Source organism: Lissotriton vulgaris, chromosome 2_2, assembly GCF_964263255.1.
Source record: "Lissotriton vulgaris chromosome 2_2, aLisVul1.2, whole genome shotgun sequence".
Taxonomy (NCBI): domain Eukaryota; kingdom Metazoa; phylum Chordata; class Amphibia; order Caudata; family Salamandridae; genus Lissotriton; species Lissotriton vulgaris.
The window spans coordinates 107,484,432-107,494,127 of NC_141688.1; the positions used below are offsets into that span (position 1 = coordinate 107,484,432).

At 39.2% G+C, this 9,696-nt stretch overlaps 1 pseudogene; it reads left to right on the forward strand.

Moving 5' to 3' along the window:
- Positions 1 to 4,966: 4,966 nt before the first annotated feature.
- Positions 4,967 to 9,437, forward strand: LOC147729102 (uncharacterized; annotated as a pseudogene).
- The last annotated feature ends 259 nt before the right edge of the window (positions 9,438 to 9,696 follow it).

The following is a 9,696-nucleotide window of genomic DNA, read 5'->3' on the forward strand; positions in this document are numbered from 1 at the left end:
ACATTTTACAAGGCAAAATGTTTGCTTATTTGTTATAGAAATGGATCCTTGCACTACATGGGCTTTATGAGCTACTATTATTGTATAATCTTGCTTGTTCTTTCTGTGGGCTAAATTTTGGATGAACCCCCTTGGCGAAATCTAATGAATGGCACTTGGTGAGTAAATGAGCATGGGGGTATTTTATTTATACTCTGTGCCACACTGTGTCTGGTGTTCTGACGACCTCTTGCTTCCCAAAGCCTTCTGTTAATACCACCCCAGGATGTGTATGAATCTGTATTCCTGAATAGGGAATCAAGGGCCAGATGTAGGAAGGCAAATACCGGTCGGTAACGGCCGATTTCGGCTGTTATCGACTGGTATTTGGAGTTTGGAATGTTGGGGCATGTCAAGATACAGATTCGGTAATTTTACCCAATCGGTAATTTTACCTATTCGGTAAAATACAGATTCTGTAAAATTACCGAATCTGTATCTTGACATGTAGGTAGCATTGTAATCAGTGCTACAGGGGTTCAAGAATTTGTTATTTACCACCAACTAGAAGATGGTGGTAAATAATGAAAACCCTTTAAAAATATTTTTTTTTTGCTTTTAAAACAGTTACCATGTTGCAGACATACATGCCCAAAGGGCATGTATGTCTGCAACATGTGCACCCATGCACAATTGAGGGGTACAACAGGGTGTCAAAGTGACACCCTGCCACCCTTCTATGTTTCCCCCAATTACCGAATCGGTATTTACCGGTTTGGTAATTGACATTCATTCCTATGGGCCTCCAGGCCCAAAGGAATGAATGGCAATTACCGAATTGGTAAATACCTATTCAGTAATTAGTGAATCATACCGATTCGGTAATTAAATCGGTAAAATTACCTACATCCCGAATGCCAGTTCTTAAATACCGAATCGGTATGATTTGGTATTTAAGAATCGGTAATCTGGGATTACCTACATCGGGCCCTAAATCGGTTGTCCATTGTAGAGGGAAGTCCAGATTCACAGGAACCGTGGCTGGCATTAGCGGGGAAATTAAAGATTTGGCCCAATTAACCATAAGCCAGATAGTTGCCCAAACCAGACCACCTGTGCGAGGACAGCTATAAGCTGTCTCTCAGGGTCACGAATATAAAGAAGCATGTCATCAGCGTATGCCAAGACGATCAAATGGTAGCCCGGGAAGCGCACTCCCATGTGCCCATTGTAGTCTCTCAGAGCACAGATCAGTGGTGCTGTGACCAAGGCATACATCAGAGGAGATAAAGGGCATACCTGATGGGTACTCCTTGAGATAGGTATGGGAGATGTAACTCTCTTGCCCAATCTAATTTTTGCAACTGGGGCGTTATATAAGACCGCTGCTAACTGGAGAAAGACCTCACCCGCTCCAGTGTGCCGTAGCACTGTTTTCATAAATGGCCATTCTACAGAATCAAACGCTTTTTCATCCTCTAAAAATACACTGTCTACTGTGTCATGGTACTCCTCTAGGGCTTTTTCAATATCCTCTTGGATCTTTCAGTCACCTGATCTCAAATGTGATTGTTCCAGTTGTGCTATGTCTTTTTCTAATCTGGATAGTCTGTCTCAAATGTAACATAACATTTCTGTATGTTTCAAGATTGCCATCCCCCTTATGTACACCTTGAATGCCTCCCATAGCGTTGAGAAAGAGGTATACTGAGTCTATATTGTCTTCAAATAAGCCCTGTATGGATGTAGCTATATCTGCCCAAAAGACCGAGTCCAGTAATGAGTATAGGGGGGAACCTCCAAGTGAAATGGGCAGTTAATAATTCTATGTCTAACATAACCGGGGAATAATCTGAATATGTTCTTGGAAGCGGGTCACAGGTGACGACCTGGGTGAGTAGACTCTTAGATATCAGTCAGTAACAATTCTGGTGTGCGTGTCGTGGGGTGTAGAATAATGTGTGAATCCTGGGGTGTCATCAGAGCGCTGTGCTACACATCTAGCAGACTTAACTGGTCAATAATATCTACTATTGCTCCAGTTGCAGCAAAAGGGCGATGTGGAGGGCCCTTGGAGGGGTCATAGGTAGGGTCCAATATGCAATTAAAGTTGCCTCCCCAAATTTGTAGAAGATAGCTTTAAGTAGGTCGGACCGAGTGAATGGCAAAACTGCGGATCATCGTCGTTGGGGCCATATATATTCACTAACTTAACATTTAGTCCTTCTTTGTGGCAACAGGACATGTAATGATTAAGCACACATGTCTAACCTTTATTTACATGACACCCTGCTACGAAGGGTTGCCTGGTGTGACTTACATGAAATAAAAGTGGATTTTGAGGCTTGGCAGGTTGCTTTAAATGCCAAGTCGAAGTGGCAGTAAACTCCACACAAGGGCTCTAGAATGGCAGACCTGAGACAGGTTTGAAAGGCTACTTATATTGGTGTAATCAGCGCTAGAAGCTCACTGGTAATGGTTCAAATACAGGGCCTGGGTATATGATATACTACATTACAAGGGACATATCAGTAATTCACGAAAAATGTACATCTTGAGAACACTGCTACAAGAGCATTGTATGTTTGTCAGGTGTATATACCTTTTAGAAGCCTTCCATTAGCCAGGAAGATACTGAACTGAGATGTTTGGCATCATAAAACAAAATGGCTATTAGAGGTAAGCGCACATTATAAAACATTGCACCAAATCTGTTAAGAGGACACTTCAATCTACAAAACAAATTTACTCACAACGGCCAGTAACCTCAGAAGACACTCTCTTCTATAATGCCAATTTAATTAAAGTCTGCTTTCTACACTAATCACTTTGAACTGAATATTTGCCTCGGATTGCCTAGAGGTTTGTGTTTTGAGATTAGTATGATATCAATTGTCCAATTTACAGAGACACTAAGATGCAGTTAATCGTACTTCAGATGGCTCACCTTTCTTTTTGAGGCAGCAGTGTGAAACTGGCTTCCTTGCAATGAGTATGATCTGCTCTGCATGAGTTTCGTTTTACCCTGCTGTTTTCTTTATTGTGATCATTTAGTTAGGCAAGCCCTTATTAGAAGGAACATGTAAGTAAGTAATTAAATTATTGTTAGCTATGTTCTTAATATATTACTGTAATCGTCTTCAAATTCATGAGACAAAGCATTGCGTTTTGGAATTAAATGGTGCAGTAATTTTAACGTGACCACAAAGTTAAATTGTCCAGTTTTGAGAATACATTATTAACCTAATAAGTCACCAAACCAGCTTCTCTGATTTACATGAAGCCAAATCAATACCACCACACTCAACCATATTTAGGTTATTGTACCAAGATACTATCTGTTCATTCTCATGTCCCATCCTAATAGCCATGCATATGTGGTGAATACACACAAAATACAAATTAATTAATGCTGTGGGTAGAAGAATTGCTCGAAAAGTGGGAGACTTTTATGTGGTCACAAAAAGTCCTGTGCTACACGTTACCAAGTACAGAATTGAATTAATTGGTCTTTTTTTTGCATGAGAGTAGACAGAACATTTCATTAAAGAGTCAGATGACAACATCATACATTATGGAGCAGTGATGAAAGTAATAGAAGGATCCTTGCAAAACTTCAAGCATAGCAGATGACATTATCCCCAATGGAACAGTATGAAATTATAAACTCCTTTTTATACCGCTTGCATTAACAATTTGATGCATGAAAGTATATGGTTGGAAAGCGCATTACCTGCAAAATTGAAGGTCCTCATCAACCCACATTGAGTTCCTGCCACAGAAAATGTAATTGGTTACTGACATATAATACATTTACAATCTAATTAAACATAGTTTGTTTATTAAATAATGTACAATAACATACTTTCTTTTGTTACAGTTCTTCCTACATTACCTTCTGCAGAGCAGTGTACATTGTAGTCAGACAACAGTACACCATTACCAGATTTTACCCCACCAGTAGATGGCTCAGCTGAAGATCCAATTGACACTGTTTGGGATACGCTTTGTAGCACCTTAAAAGGTGAAATGGATGCTCAGCTCAAAGATGATTTAATTAATGACTCGGATTCTGGTTTTGAACAACTTAAGGATCAAGTTTGATATACCATTCAAAATGAGTACAAAAAAATTCAAATTTGTTCTGATCAAACTAATACCGCAGATGAATCATCACCTATTTTTGAGGGCTCCCACAAATGCCTTGGGGTGGTCACACAATTGCTTTGTTGCTTTATTATTTGTTTACACTTGAGAGATTAGGCAGCTGGCTATATGCTGAATCTCATCTATTTGCTCTTGCCGCGTAATAACAGAATGTTCAGAACTATGTATCACCTTCGCAAATATATCGAAAAAAGTGTTAAGGCCCCAAATATTACTTACTATTGAGCCACTTACTATAAACATGTTGATAAAAACACTCAGACCTGTCCTAACCAACATTGTCTGAAAGATTTGATTCAAATTAACTCAGGGCCAGATGCAGGTCGCCCAATACTGGTCGGTAACGGCTAAAATTACTGAATTTCGGCCGTTACCGACCGGTATTGGGCTTTCCAGAAGTAGGTGGCATTTTTTGCAGGATTCGGTATTTTACCAAATCGGTAATTTAAGGATTTGATAAAATACCGAATTCTCAACATACCGATTCGGTAAATTACCGAATCCAGGATGTAGGGAGCACTTAAGTTAGTGCATTCCTCAGTTAAGGATTCATTATATACCACCAACTGGAAGTTGGTGGTAAATAATGAAAACCTTAGAAAAAGCATTTTTTTTGCTTTTCCAAAAGTGCCATGTTGCAGACATACAAGAATGGATTCCTGAAAAACCCTAACAGCCTTATTTTATTTTATTTATATTTATTTAAAATGTTTTGTATAGCGCGAACAAGACCCCAAGTGGTATCAGAACGCTTCACAGTAATAGAACAGGGGAACGCGATAAAAGGGAACATTGTAAGGCGGTAATAGAGTATAACATAATGAGGTAATAAAAATGTACAAGGATGAGAACGATAATTACCTTATATAATAAGGAAGGCAATCCTGGATAAAACAGTGCATGAAGAAAATAGACAACTAATTGTTATTTACAGCAGGAACCTGTCCATTAGGAGTGTTTTTACTTCATGTTTGAAAGCAGATGTGTAAGGAATTCTGCAGATTTCCAGAGGGAGTGAGTTCCAGATCTTCAGTGCCAAACCTGAGAAGGCTTGAAGTTTTTTACTCTTATTGCAAAAATACTGGGGTTTCAATAATAGAGCATTTGCACTTCTTGCTTCGTAGGGTAACCACTTTAGAGGTCTTAGAGCTGGGGAGATGTGATCAGTTCTTTTTGTGTCAGCGATCTGTCTAGGAGCTGCATTCAATGAAGCCCTGAGCGGGGCCAAGGTATGTTTGGGAGGCCACATAATGTCACGCTACCTTAGTCTAGGCAGGAAAAGCGCTTTAACCACCAGCTTGAGGTCCTCTTGAGGGAGGAATGGTTTTAGATTTCTAAGAAGCCTCATTTGGTAGTTGGCACCCCTACACATCATACTAATTTTGTTCTTCATTTACAGCCTTTCATTTGCAATGAACACAGATAGTGTTCCAGTATTTAAAAGTTTCAAAATATCAATGTGTTCAGTTTACTTAATGGTAAATGAGCTGCCTGTATCTCAAAGTAAGCTGTGTGAAAATATATTAGTATATGGTATTTGGGTTTCCACAAAAAAGCCAATAATGTGGTCTTTCTTAAAACCTTTATATAACAAACTTGCACTGCTAGAAAGTGGAGTGTCATTTAAAGATCACAACAATTGTAGTTTTACTTGCTAAGCTACACTTCTGACAATCACATGTGATTTACAAGCTCATTGTCTTGTTTCAAGCAGCACCCAGTTTAATGGGAAGTTTGGGTGCTGACATTGTCTACAAAAGGGTGAAGTCACTGTTTCAGGAAAAGGGCAGTGTAGAGTATTTCCTTTGCAATGCTGAAAACCCAAAAGGCCCACCAAGGACACTCAATACTATATATATATATATATGTTTTATTCGATCAAGGAAAATATGACCATTGACATCATAAAAACACAACACATCAAAACAACAGTAATGTACATTAAAAAGTTATCAAATTATCCATCTTAAAACAGGTTTCAAATTCATATAAAAGACAGTAATCCAATTAGATAAAATAAGGCTATGTAAACACAGTCATTTTCATGGGCTAGATCACACATTTTAGCCTCCTCCTCCACGCAATAGCAGGAAACTTGGGATGGAAAACACTAGCCAACGTGTGGTATCAGATTTAAAAATCCGTATAGCTTCTGAATGACACCTAATAGAAAGCATACAACAAACAGGAGCTATTCAGGTTCTTCTATAGTCAGCAGAGGACGGGCAGTAAAAAAGAAAATGCTCAAGTGTTTCAGGTACAGCAAGGCAAGATGGACACAATACATTAACCACCACATTTCCCCAACTGCTTCTCCTTGTGTTTAAAGGAAATGTGCCATATCTAAGCTGGGTATACAGAGCTCGTGCCTGTGGTGGCTCGATGTCGTCCAAGAAGAACTCAAAGCCATAACTGTCTTTTACATTTAAAAACCTCTCGGTTAAAGTGCCATCTGCAAAATTTTCAATGCTTTCTGAGATCATCAGTGCCCAGAACCTTTTTTTAACAAGAGGGATCAAGGATTTTGCAATAGTCCCTGGTTCCTCCCAGAACTGCCCCAACCCGATTTTTAAATACCAATCCTTAATCTTTTTAAACCACTTGATTCGACCAGTTTGCCTATGCAATGCAATCAATTCAATCATGGCTTCCTTCAGTGGGACCTTTGTGTTACTTGTCCACACCCTTATCCAAAATAGAAGGGCCCGGAGAATGGCAAAGTATTCAATAGGTTTTAACCCCTTCGATGCTCATGACGGAACGGTTCCGTCATGAGGCACAGTGGAGCTGTGCTGATGACGGAACCGAATGGCACTTCACAGGGAAAGCCAGGAAGGGTTCCACAGCGGTATGAGTAATAGCGCCAGGAAACCGCTTGGGGACAGTGCGCTCTACAAATACCTTGACATTTACATTTATATTCTATATTTGATGATCCCCTAGACAGCAGGTGCCAAAATAGTTGGCTGTTTTTAAGTTTTGCATCTTCAAGAAGCATGCACCACTTTTTGCCATATTTTGTGCCTGTTTATAAGACTTTCTACAGCTTTGTACACTATAGGAGACTTCCTTTTCACTGCCTCAAATAGTTCATACCTGGATTTTTTGCAGGCTTCGTTAAACCAGGGTGCTGTTTTCCCGTTCGGTCGAGTACAATTCTTATAAAAAAAGGTCTTAAATTTATAATCAATTTTGAAAATGTAGTCATAACGACTTCCGGCCCTATGGTAGGTGTACTCAGATCAATTAAAGTCTTCTCCACCTCTGTATATATTTTGGGGAGCACAGTTGGATCAGCTAAAATAAGGGGCCACGTGACTCTTCTATTGTTATTTGTAGTAATAACTGGGGTATTCTCACTCCAAGGGGGTCCATACAATGAGGCTAAACCAGTCAACGGGAGGGACAACGCGTTGTGATTGCTGTCATCCCTGAGTAAAATGACCATATCTTTGACACAAGGCCAAAGATCAAGATCAACAAGAATATAGTCGATCCGGGTCTTAGAAGCACCCCTCTTAAAGGTATGACTCGCTCCTTTATTAGAGTGTGTCCGGCCGTTACAGGCTCTGACCCCATATGCAATAGTGAATAATAAAATTTGTTGGCCCACACCACTACATTTCTTAATTGATGGTATCATAAGTTTAGCGATCCCCCTTGCTGTGTCCTCCTCCAAGAGGAGATCCTGAGTGTTATCAACCGGTTCACAGGTTTTGTTAAGGTCCCCGGCGATTATTAATCGGTAACTCCCCATGGCTGAGCCAAGATAATTAGTCAAAGTTGATATTGTCGCTGAAGGTCTGTAAGGGCTGGTCACCAGATTATAAATGTTAAAGAGTCTGACTTGCACATTGTCCTTGCCCAATGGTAATTCTATCCCAAGTATCTCATCTGAGTCAATATTTATGACTTTTATTTTACATACCAACAAATTTTTGACCCAGATTAAAAACCGCCAGCTGAACGACCAGCTGACGACTGTTTGGCTTCAATATATGTGGTAAACGCCTACCCTGTGTACACGTTCACTCAATACTATTACATTGGATGTAAACAGTGCAATAGCTAATATCAAGAGTGGACTTTCTGATTACAGTGTAAGAGGGATCAAAGGTCCCATGCGGTTCATGTTTTTGAAACATTACATGCATGGTGTGTGTAGTGCCATTATGAAATTGTTGATGACCATCTGGTCCACTAAAGAATATAAGTATCACTCATACTCTTTTAATGAAAAAGTCAAAGTTGTTAATGTCTATTTGAAACAGATAAAACCCACACTGGATGCTAGTCGAGTTTCAAGATCTGTTGATGAACTACCATATTGGAAGGCCTCAGGGTTTCAAAACTTTCTTTTTTTCAATGGAATTCCTGTATTGAAACATGTTTTAGATAGATCACACTATTTACATTTTTGTGCACTTATGAAAGCAACTCATAAGCTATTAAATGGTGACATTAGCCAGTAAGATTTAAATATAGCAGAACAGTGTTTACCTCTATTTGTCCAATTGAATAATGATTTATATGAAAAAAGATTTTTGACAATGAATGTTCATCAATTGGTCCACTTACTACACAGTGTAAGAGCAGCAGGGCCTCTGTTTAATTCTAAATGCTTTGTTTTTGAAGATCTTAATGCTTTCCTTTTACAACATGTGCATGTTACAGTAGGCATAGAAACACACATTCTAGATGCGGTAAATATGATACAAGTAATGCCTGTGTTAATGGAAAAACATTTGCCTCCTGATAGTGTTGAGGCAGAATGTTACCAGAGTAGGATGTGTCCATATAATGGAAAGTGACAACGATACTTAAGAATAGAAAATTGCATTTACAGCATTAGTTCTACATATCCTTATAGCTTAACAGAGAATGAATATATAGCAGTAACTCAGATCACTCATATTTCAGGCTCGGTTGTAGTAGCCTATAACAAAATATTTTCAGAACAAAGCCATCATCCTGTTTACAGCTCAAATTATACTCGTATTCAGAGAAAATACCAAAGTGTAATAACATATGAAACAGAACCTGGAGTTTTTCCCTGTGGCAGAGTCACTAGATTCATTCAGTGTAAGCCGGCAGACATGTCTGTTAACCTAGCACTCATGGTTCCAATTAAGTGTGAATCCTATGACATTAGGGAACCAGTTCATCTGGTAGCAGTAGATAACAACATCACAGCTATCAGGATATCAATGATAAAATGTGCCTGTTTTTACATTCAGGTAGAAAATGAATCATTTGTAAGTGAAATGCCAAATCGATTTGAAATAGATTAAGGCAAAACATGATAGAACGTTCTCCTACATGCACGTCTCTTTTTATAGCACATTTGATTAGAAAACATCTTGATAAGCATTCTTAACCTGTGCTCCAAGTACACCTACGAGTCCGCGACACCTATGCAGGGGTCCTAGGCTGCTCAAAAAACATAGTGGTATTGGCCAAATAACAGAGGGGCATATTCTCAAGAATGCGTGATAACCATCGCAAAAGTTACTTAACGCAGCCCTCAACATCGCAGTCCATTGCGGGAAA